Source organism: Petaurus breviceps, unplaced genomic scaffold (assembly GCF_028583685.1).
Source record: "Petaurus breviceps papuanus isolate PSGF00001 unplaced genomic scaffold, PetGlider_PUasm1.0 37, whole genome shotgun sequence".
NCBI classification, from domain to species: domain Eukaryota; kingdom Metazoa; phylum Chordata; class Mammalia; order Diprotodontia; family Petauridae; genus Petaurus; species Petaurus breviceps.
In genome coordinates this window covers 80,256,398-80,273,807 of record NW_027186296.1, presented here as the reverse complement: position 1 = coordinate 80,273,807, position 17,410 = coordinate 80,256,398, and the positions used below count along the sequence as shown (strand labels likewise).

General features: G+C 39.9%; 1 long non-coding RNA gene across 1 annotated transcript; it reads right to left on the bottom strand.

Moving 5' to 3' along the window:
- Window positions 1-9,846: 9,846 nt before the first annotated feature.
- Window positions 9,847-15,991, bottom strand: LOC138168635 (uncharacterized). Its single transcript, XR_011170166.1, has 2 exons — window positions 15,908-15,991; window positions 9,847-10,178 (listed from the first exon to the last, which is right to left on the bottom strand). It is a non-coding gene; the product is annotated as an uncharacterized lncRNA (long non-coding RNA).
- Between the last annotated feature and the right edge of the window lie 1,419 nt (window positions 15,992-17,410).

The window sequence follows — 17,410 nt, the reverse complement described above, 5'->3', positions numbered from 1 at the left end:
CAGAGGGCAGAGGAGTATACAATGCACTGTAGAAAAAAGTCTACAAAAAAAGAGTCATAATAACAAATTTGGGTGCTTATGGGCATGAATTTTAATTTTTTGGAAAATTCACTTAATGTAGAATAGCTGTTTCTAACAATGTCAGATAATTTTGCATGTATACACACATACATACATGTGAACAAACAAGCTTACTAAAGCTCAATTGTGGGGAATAAGCAAGTGACATCAAATTTGAGCACCACCATTTTCCTCTAGGAAAGTCACTGTTTTCTCCCATACTGTGAATCTAGGGCTTGGGGTGAGTTTGTTGTCAGCTGCCATGTTGCATTCTGAATGGAGCAAACTATCAATGAAGCACTTGCTTTTCTCTTAAAGCTAGTTCTGTCCTACTCTAATATCTCATCATGGACCAGCAGTGATTCTGTTTCTGAAGACTCTAGTAGAAGAACAGAAGTTCTAACAGGTTATACTAATCTGCAAAGACTTGAGATATCATCCTGGGAACAAACCAACTGTGCTCATGGACCTACCCCAGGAAGTACTGAGAGGCCCATCCCCAGTAGGTTGGATGGCCATTAGGTGGAAACAAATGGCCATGGCTACCATCTATAAAAACCTTATATCTTCAGGGTGATGGGGGTGGGGAGGAGAAGAGCAGGAGATAAGCAAAGAGTCTTAATTGTATAATGCATGTAAAAAGATTTTTTTAAAGCTAGAATAAACTCAAGGTCAAACTTTCCAGGCCATGGCTTAATGTATCACATAGTAAGAGATAGGTGTTATAAAGAAGCACTCACTGCATAGTATAAAGAATAGAACTAGGAATCAGGACATGTAGGGTCAAAGATTTAGAACTGGAAGGGGCCCAGAAGATCATCATATTCAGGGATTCTTAACTTAGGGTCCATGGATAAATTTCAGGGAATCTGTTAAACCTGAATAGGGGAAAATTTAAATCTTTATTTTCATTAAATACTAATTGTAATATAGCATTTCCTTCACTTATTTTTTAAATAACAGAATTTATGTAGTGCTTTAAGGTTTGCAAAGCATTCTTCATATGTTATATCACATGTTATAATCTCTTTTTTGCAACTGAAGAAAATGTAGTTGAAAGGTTGAGTGACCTGTCCAGGGTCACAAAGCTTAAAAATGTCTGAGGTAGGATTGGAACCCAGATCTTACCAGGTCTTGAGGTCCAACACTCTATTCACTGTACCATTTCAAAATCATTAGGTGTTACCAGTCTGCCAAAGGGATATTTGATACAAAAAAAAAAAAGTTAAGAACCTCTAATCTAAAACTGTGGAAGACTTAGCAACTCTGATCCAAAACAATTCCAAAGAACTTATAATGAAGAATACTATCCACTTCCAGAAAGAGAACTGATGAACTCAGTGTGCAGATGTAATGGGAATGTAAATTTAAAGATCTTCCCTGCCCCTAGGCTAAAGTGCACCTGGAGCCTGGGGTAGGAGGCTTGTTTTTCAGTAGATACTTCTTGATTGGCCAGTGAGTCAATAAGGTTGTTACATTCTCTGAGCCAGGAGAAGGCTATATAAGCCCTGATGTGTAGCTTTGTTTCGGGGGCTCACTTTGAGAAGTGTTCTGTGATTTGATATGGATTCTGGGAAGCCATTGTCCAGAGCCCCCCGGCTTTGAAAAACCCAGATGTTGAAACCCAGATGTTGATTTGGCATGGATGTAATGGTTGGACAGTTCGGAAAGCTGTCTACTTGATCTGTTTCTGTCTTGATAATTCTGCCTGTATACTTTGAAGTTCAGGGTGCTGACCTTTTTCCCCTGAAGGAGGTAAACGATATATGTTTGACTGATTAAAGTAAGCTTGTTAACCCATTTTGAGTTGCTTTCCTTTATCAAAGCAGATCCAAGAACCTGTGTGAGCAGCCACCTTGGGGACGCTGGGGTGCTTGCTGCTACAGCAGATTGAAGTGTACTTTTTTCACTTTCTTTTTCTTAGTTGTTTTTTTTGTCTGTGTTATCTTTTGCAAAATGTCTAATGTGGGCATATGTTTTACATGACAATGTATATGATCTATATCATATTGCTTTGGATCAGGAAGCAGAAGGTAGAGGGAGAATTTGGAAATCAAAAGTTTTTTAATTAATGTTAAAAAATTTTAATGTAGTTGGGAAATATTTTTAAATATATGTATTTAAAAAAAAACTCTGATCTAATATAATCTGGCATCTTGCAAAAAAAAAAATAATAAGGTATAATGAAGGTAAGTTATTTGCCTAAACCCTGAGGACACACTTGAAGTAAAAACATAAGGCCTCTGACTCCAAATTCAATGCTCCCTCCACTCCAGTCCCTTCCTGAATTCTTATTCCAGGTCTCTCATGAAGTCATCAAAATGTCAACAATTTACAGTGTGACCTTGGGCAAGTGTCTTCCCTTCTCTGAGTTACAGTGACCTCATCTATTGAATGGGGAACATTCTGCTCTAAAATTCCCTGATTATGGGAAAGCTAATGCTGTAGAGAGAGAATCAATGTTCTCCTTTTACAAATGCTCAGATCATCTTCATACATGGTATTTCTATTCCAAAGACTATTTCTAACGTCTGCCAGTCTTCTCTCTGATTTCCCTAAAAGCCCTTCATATCCACAGTGGCTCCTTTTTAGTACTGCCTGTCACCACCAGGCCTGTGACTCTGTTCCATTTTAAATCACCAGGTACTTTGCTGCTTACTAAAAGAGAGGAGGAAAAATACAGCAAAATCCTCTTTACTTGTTATTTTTATGGACATGGGTAATGCTTTTTGGGCCATTAAGCTACTTTTGTAATCTGTATGCAGCAAGAATTTCTTGATTTCTGCAAAAATTAAAATGTGCTACTGAGAAGCAATATCTCCCAGTTTTTGCATAAGCAGGGACTGTCGTGCATGGGGAAACAAGAGTAAGTCAACAGAGTTCTTTTTGCTACGAATCTCCTGAATGCTTTTCCCGAGTAATCAGTGGAGAATAAGAGAGTGAGGGGGGAACCAACAACATACTTCCTCCTTGTTCCCCACCTCCAAAAAATCTCTTTTCTATCAGAAGTTACATACTGCCTGGAATCCCACTTTTAGGGATTCATTCCTTTGGGTCTATAGGCTTTTTGGGAAAAGAGAACTTATCCTCTTACCAGCTAACAACTAAGAGGGAGATTAGATTGAAGATATAATTAGATTTTTTTTCAGACTTGACAGCTAGGCCCCATGGGAATAGAAAACAAGAGAAGCAGTTGGGGGTTTAGAGGAAACAATCAGATGGGCAAGAGATTTACCAAGAGGCATCAAAGACAAACTTTATCAATTTCATGTCTTTGATCTTTCAGTAGAGAAATGGGTAGCATTATCTGTGGTTATTTCATTGGAAACAAATGCCTACTATTTTCTCATTGATTAAAAGAAAGTTTCTACAAATGAATCGAGAAGAAAGGTCCAACCTCTGTAGTTGTTCAAGTCACTTAATCTCTCTCCATTTCTTCATCTGAAAAAAGGTGGGGGGCTGGACTAGATAATCTCTAAAGTGTTGGATTTGTAATGAAGAAAGTTTGAGTTCAAATTCAGCCTCAAACATTTCTTAGCTGTGTGACCTTGAACAAGTCACTTAACCACTGGCTACCTCAGTTTTCTCATCTGAAAAACTGAGGATAACATTAGCACCTATTTCTCAGGGTTGTTGTGAGGATAAAATGAAATAATGCTTTGTTAAGCACTTTGAAAACCATATGGCAATATGTGAATGCTCTCTATCATTATGATGATCATTATTAAACTTACAATCCAGGCCTCTTTGGTGTTAATAGTTGGTAGGATTCCAACAGTTACTAATTTATAAATTATATTGAAATATCACTGGACTCTCAGTCCATTGTATTCATAAACATTTGGGACAAGTACTACAGATAAATAATGAATTGTGACCAGGACTGAATTAGAGAAAGAATGGACTATATTGTATTGTATTGTAAATTGTGCCATACTTTTAACTATTTCAAGCTGCTTCTCTACACAAAAATCCATCTTTTAAAGGCAGTTATTTTACCAATACTGAATAAATATGGGAACACTACAATATTTGAGGAATCAATGTTGCCAGTGATCTAAAGGGCAATGGAAGTATTCATGATAAGGGGGAAAAACAGACTACAAAATACTTTGAATGATGACAACCCTCAAGAAGTAGCAAAAATTATATAAATGAGGAAATGCATGATATAAAATGGAGGTAGACAGATCATGTGCTATGAGTGAAGGATAACAGATAAACAGCTGGAGTGTCATGCTTTACTGGGTCTCATAAAATGTAAAAAGAGCTAAAAGAAATAAGTTTGGTGGGTTTTCTCTGGAGGATCTGTGGAAGAATATGGACAAAAATAGCAATTCAATTCAACAAACATTTATTAAATGCCTATTGTATACTGGGCAGATGGGAGGTACAGCAGAGAGAGTGCCAGACCTAGAGTCAGGAAGATGAGTCTTCCTGAGTTCAAATCTGGCCTTAGATACTTACTAGCTGTGTGACCCTGGGTAAGTCACTTAACCCTGTTTGCCTCAGTTTTCTCATCTACAAAATGACCTGGAGTAGGAAATGGCAGACTGCTGCAGTATTTTTTGCCAAGAAAACTCCAAATTGGGTCACAAAGAGTCAGACATAACTGGACAACAGCAAAAAATTCCAGACATTAGGCTAGACGCTGTGCACACAAAAACAGAAACAGATAGTATAATTATGCCAAGTATAATGAACCTTGGATTGGAAAGTATTAAAAAGCATATAAAAATGGCTATTAGGAAAATAAAATTCAAGAGAAGTGAGCACACAGAAAGAGCAAGAGCAGGCTGAAACAATGACCTAATATGAAAAGATAAAATGAAAGTCATTGTATGTCAGAGGTGGAACAGGAATGCCCCTCTTCCTGACCACAGGCCAGTTCTGTAGCGATTAGACTGTGATGTCCCTTATTGTAGCCTTCTGCTGTGTTTGCAGAATGAGAGAGGAGATAGCCCCGTTGTACTCCGCTCTGGTCAGACCACACTTGGAATATGGTGTTCAGTTCTGAGTATGGCCTTCTAGGAAGGATGTTGACCAATTGAAGCAAGACTGGGGGAAATGACCAGGTTCGTAAACAAACTGGAAACCATGCCATGCCAGGAATAGTTGGAGTAACTAGGTGGCTTCAGCCTGAAAACTAGAAGACTTGAGAGGGATTAACTGCCCTCACTTATTTGAAGGATTGTTATGTGGTAGAGAAATTAAGACTCATTTTGTCTCCCCTCAGAGCCCAGGCCTAGAAGCAATGGGGTAGAATTTCAGAGACAGATTTCAGTTCCATGTAAAGGAAAGTTTCCTACCGTGTTTCCCTGATAATAAGACCTATCCCGAAAATAAGCCCTCCCCTTACGGTGTAAGATTCCTCTAAAATAAGCCCTCCCCCGAAAATAAGCCCTATTGAGATTGCTACTGTAGTGAAGGTGATCCCCTGCGCTACACACTACATTACGGCCCCCTCTGTATACACCTCCCCCCCCCCCCCCCCGTGAAATGCACGCCACGCTCGGAGCTGCATCCAATCAGAGCTGCAGCAGTGAGCGCGTCATCCTGTTCTTTATTGAATTCATTGTTGAATAAAGGTACATTTTTTTGTTCACATTTACCTGTTTATTAAAATTGCTGTCAATGTTCATTAAAATAAGCCCTCCCCTGAAAATAAGCCCTTTGGTGTTTTTCTGTCCAAAAAATTTAATAAGACAGTGTCTTATTATCAGGGAAACACGGTAGGAATTAAAGTTGCCCTGAAGGGAAATAGACTGTCTCAGAAGGCCACAGAATCCCCATCACCAGAGAGTTTCAGGGGAAGGTTACATGTCCACTTGCTAGGGGATTTGTGCTTCAGGTTTAGATTGAACTGGATCACCTCCAACATTCTTTCCAGTTCTTTGTCTCTATGGTGGTTTTCAGGGCATGGCTCCTTGCACACCTCTACCCCCTCTCCCATTTCTTGGGCTACTCCACTCCAGGAGTTCCCCTGCTCTCATAGGGATTCTTCATTTAGTTCTACAAGAGACCTCAAAGACTCTAGAGTTCAACCTCTTTCTTTATTTTATAGAATATACAGCACTCATAGGTGAAATCCATTGCCTACATTTATACAGCTAAATATCTGAAGTGGGATTCAACCTGAAAACCTAACCCTAAATCCAACATTCAGAGGTTCTTAATCCAGGGTCCATGAATTTGTTTTTAAAATCTATTTCTATAATTATATTTCAATTTAACTGTCTTCCTTTGTAATCCTATTTATTTTTATCAAATGCTTTATTAACTTCTAGTTTATATCATTCATTTCCACAAGATTTTGAGTTACAAATTTTCTCCCCATTTATCCCCTACCCACTAACCCAAAATAGCGATCGCACAGGATATCCCCTCCTCCAATCTGCTGTCTCCCATATCTTCTCCCACACCCCCTCCAACTTTCCAGCAGGGCACAGTGGATCTTTATGTACCAGTGCCTGTATATCTTATTTCCCAGTTACATGTAAAATAATATTGATAATAGTACATATATATATTTTAAACACTTGATTTTAAAACTTTGAATTCCAGATTCATTCTCTTCTTCCCTTGTCACCCACCCTTACTGGAAAGATAAGCAATTGAATATAGGTTGTACCTGTGTAGCCATGCAAAACATTGCCATAGTGGATATATTGTAAAAGACTGATTATATTTCCCTCCCTCCTATCCCACCTCCCACTTGTTCTATTTTCTACTTTGATCCTGTCCCTTTTCAAAAATGAGTGCTCCCAACTTCCCTCCCCCCCTCAGCCTGCCCTTCCTTCCATCATCCCCCCTTTCATCCCCTTCCCCCCTACTCTCCTGTAGGGTGAGATACCCTATTTAGTGTGTATGTCATTCCCTCCCTAAGCCAAATTCAATAAGAATAAGGTTGACCCATTCCCTTTTGCCTTCCTGTTCTTCCCCTCCATTGTGACCATTTTCCCTTGACTCTCCTATATGAGAGTTTACCCCATTGTGTCTCTCCCCATCTCCTTTCATTATATTCCTCTCTCACCTCTTAATTTCACCTTTTAAGTATCATCCCTTCCTAATAAATTGGTCCTGTGCCCTCTATCTATGTATACCAGTGCACATATATACACACATCCACATATGTATTCATATGCCCATATACCCTCCTATATATATATGTGTGTGTGTGTGTATACATTTATATTCCCTTCAACTATTCTCATACTAGAAAAGTTTCATAAGTTAATAATTATTGTTTTTCCATATAGCATTATAAATAGTTCAACTTTGATAAGTTCCTTGTGATTTCTTTTCCCTATTTACCTTCACATGCTTCTCTTGCTTCTTGTATCTGAATGTCAAATTTTCTATTCAACCCTGGTTTTTCCATCAAGAATGCTTGAAAGTCCTCTATTCCATTGAATGATCTTATTTTCCCCTGAAACATGATACTCAGCTTTGCTGAGTAGGTGATTCTTGGTTTTAATCCCAGCTCCTTTGACCTCCAGTATATCATATTCCAAGCCCTTTGATCCCTCAGTGTAGAAGCTTCCAGATCCTGTGTTATCCTGATTGTGGTTCCACAATATTCAAATTGTTTCTTCCTGGCTGCTTGTAATATTTTCTCCTTGATCTGGGAACTCCGGAACCTGGCTATAATATTCCTAGGAGTTTTCTTTTTGGGATCTTTTTCGAGAAGTGATTGGTAGATTCTTTCAACCTCTATTTTGCCCTCTAGTTCTAAAACATCAGGGCAGTTTTCTTTGAGAATTTCTTGAAGGATCATTTCTAGGTTCTTTTTTTGATCATGGCTTTTAGGTAGCCCAATAATTTTTAAGTCCTCTCTCCTGGATCTATTTTCCAGGTCAGTGGTTTTCCCAATGAGATATTTCACATTGCCTTCCATTTTTAAAATTTGTTTGGATCTGTTTAAGAGTGTCTTGATTTCTCATAAAGTCACTAGCTTCCATTTGCTCCAATCTAATTCTAAAGGAATGATTCTCTTCAGTGAGCTTTTGAGATTCTTTTTCCATCTGGCAAATTGGGCTTTTTAAGGCATTCTTCTCCTCATTGCCTTTTTGAGCTTCTTTTGCCATTTGTGTTAGTCTCCTTTTTAAGGTGTTATTTTCTTTAGTCAGGTGGTTGACTCTCATTTCATAATTTTCTTGCATCATTCTAATTTCTCTTCCCAATTTTTCCTCCACTTCTCTTATTTGGTTTTCAAAATCTTTTTAAAGTTCCTCTATGGCCTATATAACCACCTTGTATTTTTCTTGGAAGCTTTTGGTGCAGGAGTTCTGACTTCATCGTCTTCCTCCTGTTCCATGCTTTGATTCTTTTTGTCCCCAAAATAGGAGTGTAAAGTTGGGTTGCCCTGCTTGCTTTGCTTCCTTTGCCTGCTCACGTTGCCACTCAATTACTTGACTTTTGAGCTTTTTGCCACAATAGACTACCAGACAGGGGAGCTTTGTCCCAATTGCTGGGGTTTTCTCAGCTGCCGAAGGTACTACTTGGGTGCCCTCTCTGAAGCCTCTACATGCTCTGGCAAGCTGGCCCCACACCCCAGAACCTCTACCCTAGACAGCAATCCCGATGCAAGCAGGTTAAAGCAAGAGCAATTACCCCTCAGACTGGTCACTTGGTCCCCCTACAATCTGCAAGCCAGGAGCTGAAGCAGCCATGTGGCTTCAGCTGCACGGCTGCTGTGCCTCAGCTGCTTCTTGCCCTGGGATCAAAGGCCGATCACACTCCCAAATTACTGGATCCCAAAGCCCACACTTCACTGAACTTTCACTTTGTCCTTAGCATCTATGGGTTGATAATTCTGGAAACCGCTACAGTTGCTATAGATCTGAAGTTCCTCCAGCCGGAGGCCAGCTGTGGCCACCCTGAGGCTAAGACCTTCCAGCTCCTGGAGCACTGTGCTAGCTGCTTCCTGCCAGCCTGCCAGGCTGTCCTCAGCAGGAGATTAGCTTCTCTATGTCATTTTGTGGGTTCTGTAGCTCCAGAGTTTGTTCAGAATCACCTTTCCATGAATTGGAGGAGGTGGAAGCCAGAACCCCGTGGAAGTCCTATTTCTACTCTGCCATCTTGACTCCACCCCCCTGTAATCCTATTTATTTCATTTCAGACACTTAAAATGTTATTCTGAGGAGTCCACAGTTTCACCAGACTGCCAAATAGGTCCAGTACTGGGCAAAGCAAATAGGAAAGAAGCTTTGGGATTCCCAGTTCAGTTGTTTAAAGAGTAGTTCATTCTCCTTGTTCAGCCCCATATCAGAATGCTGTAGGACATTCTGGCAATAAGGTAGAGGCAAGGTATAGCTATCACCTAGGGATTTATCACATAGGTTTGGTAGAGTTGCTTGTTTAAAACTTCTGAACTCAGAAAACTTGAATCACCACAAAATCTTCTACTAAGATCCAATAACAGACAGAAGGATGCCTGAGACATTTGTTAAATATTTAAAATCCAGAATGAGTACTCAGCCCTTTCCTCTCCTCCACTGCCGTTCTCTGCAGGTGATCTAAGCAAGCAACAATTGATAATGAATTACTCCTTTTGCTTCATGGGAAGAATTCATCCTCAGTTTAGGTCACAGGAAGCAGCCCTGTTCTCTGAGCCATTACAGTTCCCAGGTCTGCCCAGAGACAGACGGTGCTTTCCTTTACACACCTGATAATGACATCATTTAGTTTGCTTTTTTGTTGTTGTTTTATATGCTACAGGAGTTTCCAATTAGCCTCTCTCTCCCCCCACCATCTGCTGATGTAAATGATTCAATTCATGACAGGTATTTAAAGAGGCTCTTTATCTTCTTCACCACTGTGGACTTAGAAAGGGAAGAGGAACTCCCTGGAGATGTCCAGTCTGTGCCTTCCTATCATCACGAAGACAGATGGATCCCTTATATCAGGCCCCAGGGTCAAGAATGGGGAAGTGGGTAATGCCAGAGGAGGGAGTATCTTCTCTAGAGCAGACTCACTGGTCCAAGCAACCTCTAGATCTGTTTCCAATAGAGCCCAGACTGGTTCAACCCAAAGCGCTCCCATTTATTTGGTGAGAGCTGAACTTCAATCAATCAGCAAGCATTATTTAAGTACCTACTGTGTTCCAGGTACTGTATCTATGGATACAAAAACAAAATGAAATTATTGTTGCCCTCAAAAAGTTTACATTCTATCAGGTTAATAACAAACATCTATATAAATAGATACAAAATATATGGGTGGTGCGGTCTTGGTGTTGCCAAGGAGCTTGGGACTCTGGAGCCAACTGACTACAGGGGACTGAGGAAAGAAATGTCCCTTGAGACCAGTGGGCATTTATCTTCAGTGTCCTGATCTCCTTGGCAACACAAAACAGCTCTCAATATGTAAATACAGAGGAAGAGGCCAGCTTTGCACAAAGGAAAAATATACAACACCTTTGCAAATATGAGAAACACTGAGAACGGCCTCCCACAGTTAAGAACATTTCCCCTGCTGACTTTCCCCATGGCCTTGTGCTAGCTATTTCACCCTTAAAGCTGCACTCTTTTAAATTATTTGAATTCAACAATCATTTGTTGATCACATTATTCATCTGTTGTTTCTAATGCTCTGTGCTAAGCATTATGGGTCATAAAAAATGACCGCATTAGATGCTGTCCCTGCCTTTAACATCCTTATTGCTGCTACCTACTAACTTCAGTCTCTTAACTTTTTCAATCATTCTGCAACCTGGTGCAAGATCTCCTCTTTATCACCTACCATCATCCTCAGGAGCTCCAGCAACCAAAATGGCAACCTGAAAACCCATTTTTTTAGATGACTATGACCTCCTTCTCAACATTCCATTGTAGTCATACACAAACATGGCTGCTATTTAGAACTCACTATTGTTAAAATTGTGCTACTTCCAGGTAAAAGAACTTTGAACCACTACCATAACTTCCTTTACTTCCATCTTTCCCATTCTTTCACTCAAAAGAAACCACTACTTATCCCCAGGTAACTTTAGTTCCTTGAGCCATCCCTATTCTCTCATTCCCCTTCCCCTTCTAATTTCAATTGCCTCCATACTCAGCTGAAATCATAGATAATGAATTCATTTCAATACCTCATCGGCTACTGCCCTAAAATATCTTGTTTTCTCTAAACATCCACTATTCCTGACCTCATCAGGTCAGGAATCCTCATCCTGGGCTGACCCCAACCAATTGATTTCTTTATTTCTGCTCCAAGACTGCAGTGATACTGAGCATCACTGGGGGAAAGACACACAAGCCTACTAATTTCATTCATTACAAATTGATGATACATATATAACCTCAGCTGAACCTCAGAGAATTCAATAGTCCTTCTGCTCTACCCTTTAAACACCTTTCCCTTCTCTACTCCTCTTCCAAACCTTTTCACCTCTCATTTGTATATTCCCCATGCTCATAGTATGCTCTGACCTCCTACTTCATTTGGTGAATAGAAGGCTTCTGAGAAGAATTTCCTTAGCTCCCTTCTTCTATTCCTTTTCAGCATCCTCAACCACTCTCTTCTCTCTCTCTGTTCATAAAAGATATCTAAATCATTCCCCACACCTATGCTTTTGATCTCTTTTCCTCCCCAACCTTCTTTACAGGACCTTATTCCAATAATCATCCCCTCATTAATCTTCAACCTCTTCCTTGAGACTGGCTTATTCCCATTTTTCTACAAATTTCTTCACCTCCCCAATAACTAAAAGCATCTTCCACTGATTTTCCTGGTTCACTCATTTCTCTCCTTTTTCCTCTCCTTCCTCTCCTTTCCTCACCTAAAGATCTTGAAAAAGTTGTATATACTCAATACCTCACTGCCCACTCTCCAGAACTCCTCAAAATCAGAAATCTGCCCCATAACCCAGGTGCAGCAGCAGCTGTCACAAAAAGTTCACCAGTGACCTAATCACCCAAGCAAATGGTTTTTGAGGGTTTTTTATTTTGTTTGGGGTTTTTTCTTTGATTCTTTTGTCAACCTCTTTGATTCTTTTGGCTTCTAGCTAAACAATGGTTACTTTCTCATGCCTTTTTTTTTAGGAACATAACACCCCTGATTGTCTTAACTTTAATTGCTCCTTCTGCACCTCTTTTGTTGTCTTCTTATCCTTTTCTTAATCCCTTAATGTGGGTATTCAAGAAGAAACTGTCCTTGACTCACCTCTCTCTAAGCTCTTTTCCTTTTCCAGAGAGCCAAGTTTCAACCCCTTCCACGCATATGACTCACAAATTTATATTTTCAGTCCTGGGCACTGGGGAGATGTCTAATCTATTCTTGTTGATTGACTGGGCTTCTCTTCTGAACTCCAGATCCACATATCCAAATCCCTACAGGATATATCCACAAGGACATCCCACCAGTACTTTAAACTTCCTGTGTCCAGAATTTAGCTCAACATCTTTCACACTAAGCCTGCTCCTGCTTCATTTTTTCTATGTGTAACACCTCTATGTGTTCAATCCCCCACATTTGAAACCTGAAAGCTCTGGGCTGTGGGTTCTACTCTTAGTGATTTCATCATCTCCCATGGGTTCAGTTATGATCTCTATGCAGACAGCTCCCATCTTTACATAACATTCATAATCTTTCTCCTGAATTCCAGTCCCACATTACCAACAGCCTACCCACCATTTTGAACTTGATATCCCATAGTTATCTCGAAATCAATGTGTCTAAAACAGAGTTCATTATCTTTCTCCCCAAACCACACTTCTTCCAAACTTCTCTATTGCTATTGAGGATACTGCCATCTTCCCAGTCACCCAAGCTAACTACCTCAATGTCATCCTTGACTCATTATCATGTTGATCAGTCACCAAGAACTGACAATTGTGCCTCAATGACATTTCTTATATATATACTCTTCCCTTTACTTTCATTTCCACCCTAGTATTGGCTATCATTTTAATCCACATGAAAAAGTACTCTGTATAAGTAACATGGCATGTAAAATATTACTGCTACTTTCACTATTGCAGAAACTTCCTTCCAGGTATAGGTTTTCCACCTCCATTCTGGTCTGCCCCTCTCCAATCTATCTTTATACCACTTCTAGATTCATTCTCTTTACTCATCAACTTTATCACATACATGCTCAGCTCAAAAGTCATCACTGGCTCCCTATCACCTGTAAAGTGAACTTTACTACTTGGTTTTCAAGAAAAATCTACCACCAAATGTCATGTTAGCCCCTGTGGTACATTCTAAATGACAGCCAAACTCTACTACCCTCTGCCCTCAAAACATATAATATAATATTATACCTCTTTGTCTTTGCTGACTCAGTTGCCCTTGGTTGAAATGTCCAGTGTTACTTTCTCTGCCTAACAATTTTTTACATCCTTTAAAGTCCAAATCAATTAATACTACTTCCATAAAATCTTATCCCCTCAATTTCTTTTGGTCTTCCCTCTTAGACTTCACATCACATTTTGTTTTGTAATTTTCTAATGTACTTATCTTATACTTGTGTATATAATCTGTGCTGAGGTTTTTCCCCCTACAATACTGTAAGCTATTTGAAGGCAAGTGTGTGCCTTACCCATATTTTGTGTTTCCTAATATCTAGCATACAATTCTTCATGAAGTTGTATCGTTCAGCTCATGTTACAGATGAACAACTGAGGCAAACGGTTAAGTGACTTTCTCAGGGTCACACAGCTAGTAAGTGTCTGAGGCCGGATTTGAACTCAGGAATGTGAGTCTTCCTGTCTCCAAACCTGACAACTCCATCCACAGCCACCTAGTTGCCCCTTCTGAATGAGACAAGTTCTCAATAAATGTTTGTTCTTGCTGTTGCCTCAGTTCCTCATCTGTAAAATGAGCTGGAGAAGGAAATGGCAAACCGCACCAGTATCTTTGCCAAGAAAACCCCAAATGAGGTCAAGAAGAGTCAGACACAACTGAAAAGACTCTACAATATGCTAGTCAGAGTCAAGCTGAACCACATATCAAAAAGCAACCATTCTATTACAGATTGTGTTCTTACTGCTCTCATCTCTGCTTTGGATACAGCATATTCATCATGAAAAGGGAAACAGCAACTAAACTCCAGACCCTGAGCAAGACAAACATGAATACACCCCTGCACATTCTGGTGATCATGCAGAGGTCAGAGGATCCAATGCAAGTGTCATACCACAGCTTCATCTCCCACCCAGCCCCTCTGTTCCCATTCCAGGCTCTCATACTAAAACATGAAACATGATACACATTAATTTTGAGATACGTAGCTCACCACACATTCTGACTCTCCTAGCAGGCTCAGGTACTTTCTGTGCCCAGGACAGTTTCACTTCCAACACCTTTTGATGTGCCCACCTACTGTAGGGTTCTTAACCTTTTTCATGTCATGGCAACCACCAAGGCAATCTGGTAAAGCCTATTGTCTCTTCCCTAAAAGATGTTTTAAAAAGCATAAAGAAAATGCAAAGTATTGTAAAGGAATCCAAATATTTTGAAATATAGTTAACAAAATATTGTTTTTTTAAAATATTGTTATATATCAAATATGTTGAAAAAATATCAAAATGTTGTTTAAGAAAAAACAAATTCAAGACCCCTCTTCAAGGCCCTTCATGGTGTTACAATCAATTTTGAGTTCTCTCTCCCCAGTTCCTCCATTCCAAAACCAATTGTCTCACATTCTCTCCTTCTTTGTTCCCAGGCTCTGATGAAAAGCCTTGGTAAAACCCTCTATTTGCACCCTTGATCCCATTCCTTCCTATATCCTTTCAGAACTTGAACCTCAATTATCATGCCTTTGAACCCACCTATGTGACCTTAGAGAAGTCACTTAACTTCTCTATGCCTCATTTATAAAATTAGGAGGTTGGACTTAATGGCCTATGAAATCTCTCCCCAGCTCTGAGTGTATGATCTTATGCCCCCTCTCTTTCATATTTAATCTCTCCTTATCCACCAGCTCAGGGATGGGGATCCTGCAACCCTGAGACCAGATGTGGCCCTCAAGGTCCTCAACTACAGCCTTTTAATTGAACTCAAACTTCACCAAAAAAATTCCCTTAATAAAAGATTTGTTCTATAAAATTTGGATTCAGTCAAAAGGCCACACCAGAGGACCTAGAAGGCCACATATGGTCTTGAGGCCACAGGTTCCCCACCCCTGCACTAATTCTTTCCTTACCATCTACAAATACACCAAGGTTTTGCCCACCTATAAAAAATGTATTTCATGTAACCCTGTCATCTCTTCAAGATACTGTCCTCTATCTCTTTTCCCTGTCACAGCCAGATTCCTGGAAAGATTCGTTGACATTTGTTGCTTCTATTTCCTCACCACCCACTCACTTCTCACCACCTTGCAATCTGGCTCCTGGCCCCACCACTCACTTGAAGCTGCTCTTTTTTTATTGTTGCCTACAATCTTTTAGCTCTTAAATCCAATAGCTTCCTCTTGGTCCTCATTTAACTTGGTCACTCTGCAGCTTTGGACAACGTCAATCATCCCCTTCCTCCTAGACATGCTCCCACCCCTAACATCTCTCTTGAATCCCGATCTTGGATTGCCAGCTGCCTGTTCCACATCCTCTACCCAGATGTCCCAAAGGTATCTCAAACTCAGTATGTCTAAAATGAAATTCATGGTTCTTCCTGCTAAAAAGGTTTGACTTTTGATGAACTAGAGCTCTCCTTGTAAGGGTCTACCCCCTTTTTCAAACTTCCCAGGTTTTGTTGAGGGCACCTTTCCAGTCAGTCAGGTTCTTGGAATCAGAATAATCCTTAATTGTTTCCTCTCTCTCACCCCACACCCAAACAGTTATCAAGTCCTACCAGTTCTACCTCCCCAATATCTCTACATCTACCTCCTCTCTCTACTCACATAGCCAATGCCTTAATTCAGACCTTCAGCGACTTGAATGTGGACTCATGCAATGCCTTCCTGATTGGTCTGAGCTTCTAGTCTCGCCTCTCTCTAATCTTCGTTCCTCAAATTTGCCTTGTGTGTGTGTGTGTGTGTGTGTGTGTGTGTGTGTGAATGACATTCTTTTGCTCAAAAGACTTCAATGACTCCCTATTTCTTCTAGTATAAAATAGAGATTCCTTAGTCTGGCACTAAAAAGCAATCCACAATTTGCCTCTTCTCCGACTTACTTGATTCACTTTGTAATAATGCTTTTTATGAACTTTACATGCTAGGCAAATTGGCCTACTACTACTAGGCTCCAAACTAGGCATCTTATCTCCTACTTGTGTGCCTTGGCAGAAACTTGCCCTGCCCTCCGCTCCCCCATGCCTAGAATGGATTCTGTTCTCATCTCTGCCTCATAAAATCATTGCTTTTTTAAATCTTTTCTTATTCTTATTACAAGGGGTGACTTTTCAGTAGAGAAAGATAAATATATTTGGAAATTAAGGAAATTTTTTAAAAAATCTCAATGAAAAAAAATTTTTCTGAAAGAATCTCTAACTTCCTTCATGATTCAGCTCAGGTGGCACCTCCTACATGAAGCCTTTCCTGATTTCCAACCCCCCCTTCCCTCATCAAGTGGTTAATTCTTTCTCTTCAAATTATTTTATATTTACTTATCTGTATATATTTTTCTCCCAAAAGAGTGTAAGTTCCTCGAGGGATAGGCTGTTTTTACATTTCCAGCACTCAACATAGTGCCTGGCATGTGTACTTAATAAGTGTTTGTTGAACTGAACTGCTTCCCTCAGCCACTCACAATGGTGAAAGATGGGACAGGAGTCCTCATACTTAGGTAAAAAATCTGTAATTCTCTGTCCTTTCTAGCCCTGGAGTGTCACAATCTATGAAGAACTTAGAAAGTAAGAGTAAATTCACAAACATGGAGAGAACAAACAAAAGCAATGCCTGATATTTATAGAATACTTTACATAGATTATCTCTGATACAAGTCTCACCAATAACCTTCCCAGGCAGGTTCTACAATTATTATTATCTTCATTTTCTACGTGGGGAAACTGAGGCTCAGTTAAATGCCTTGCTCACGACCACACAAGTTAAGTGGTAGAAGCAAGATTGGAGCCAATGTCTTCCTGACTCCAGGTATAGCACTTTGTCTACTCTGCCTTTTTGCCTTAAAAATTAGAATAAGTAGAAGAGTTGGCTGACACTAAATCTTCTATTACTAAGGAATATCGAGGATCTTTTTAGCCAGTCTGTGGCTGCAATATTCACCATGATTTAATGATAGTCTGTAGACTATCAATTACATTGTTGTTGTTGAGTCATTTCAGCCATGTCTGACTCTCTGTGACCCCATTTGGGGTTTTCTTGGCAAAGATACCAGAGTGATCTGTCATTTCCTTTTCCAGCTCATTTTACAGATGAGGAAACTGAGGCAAACATAGTTAAGTG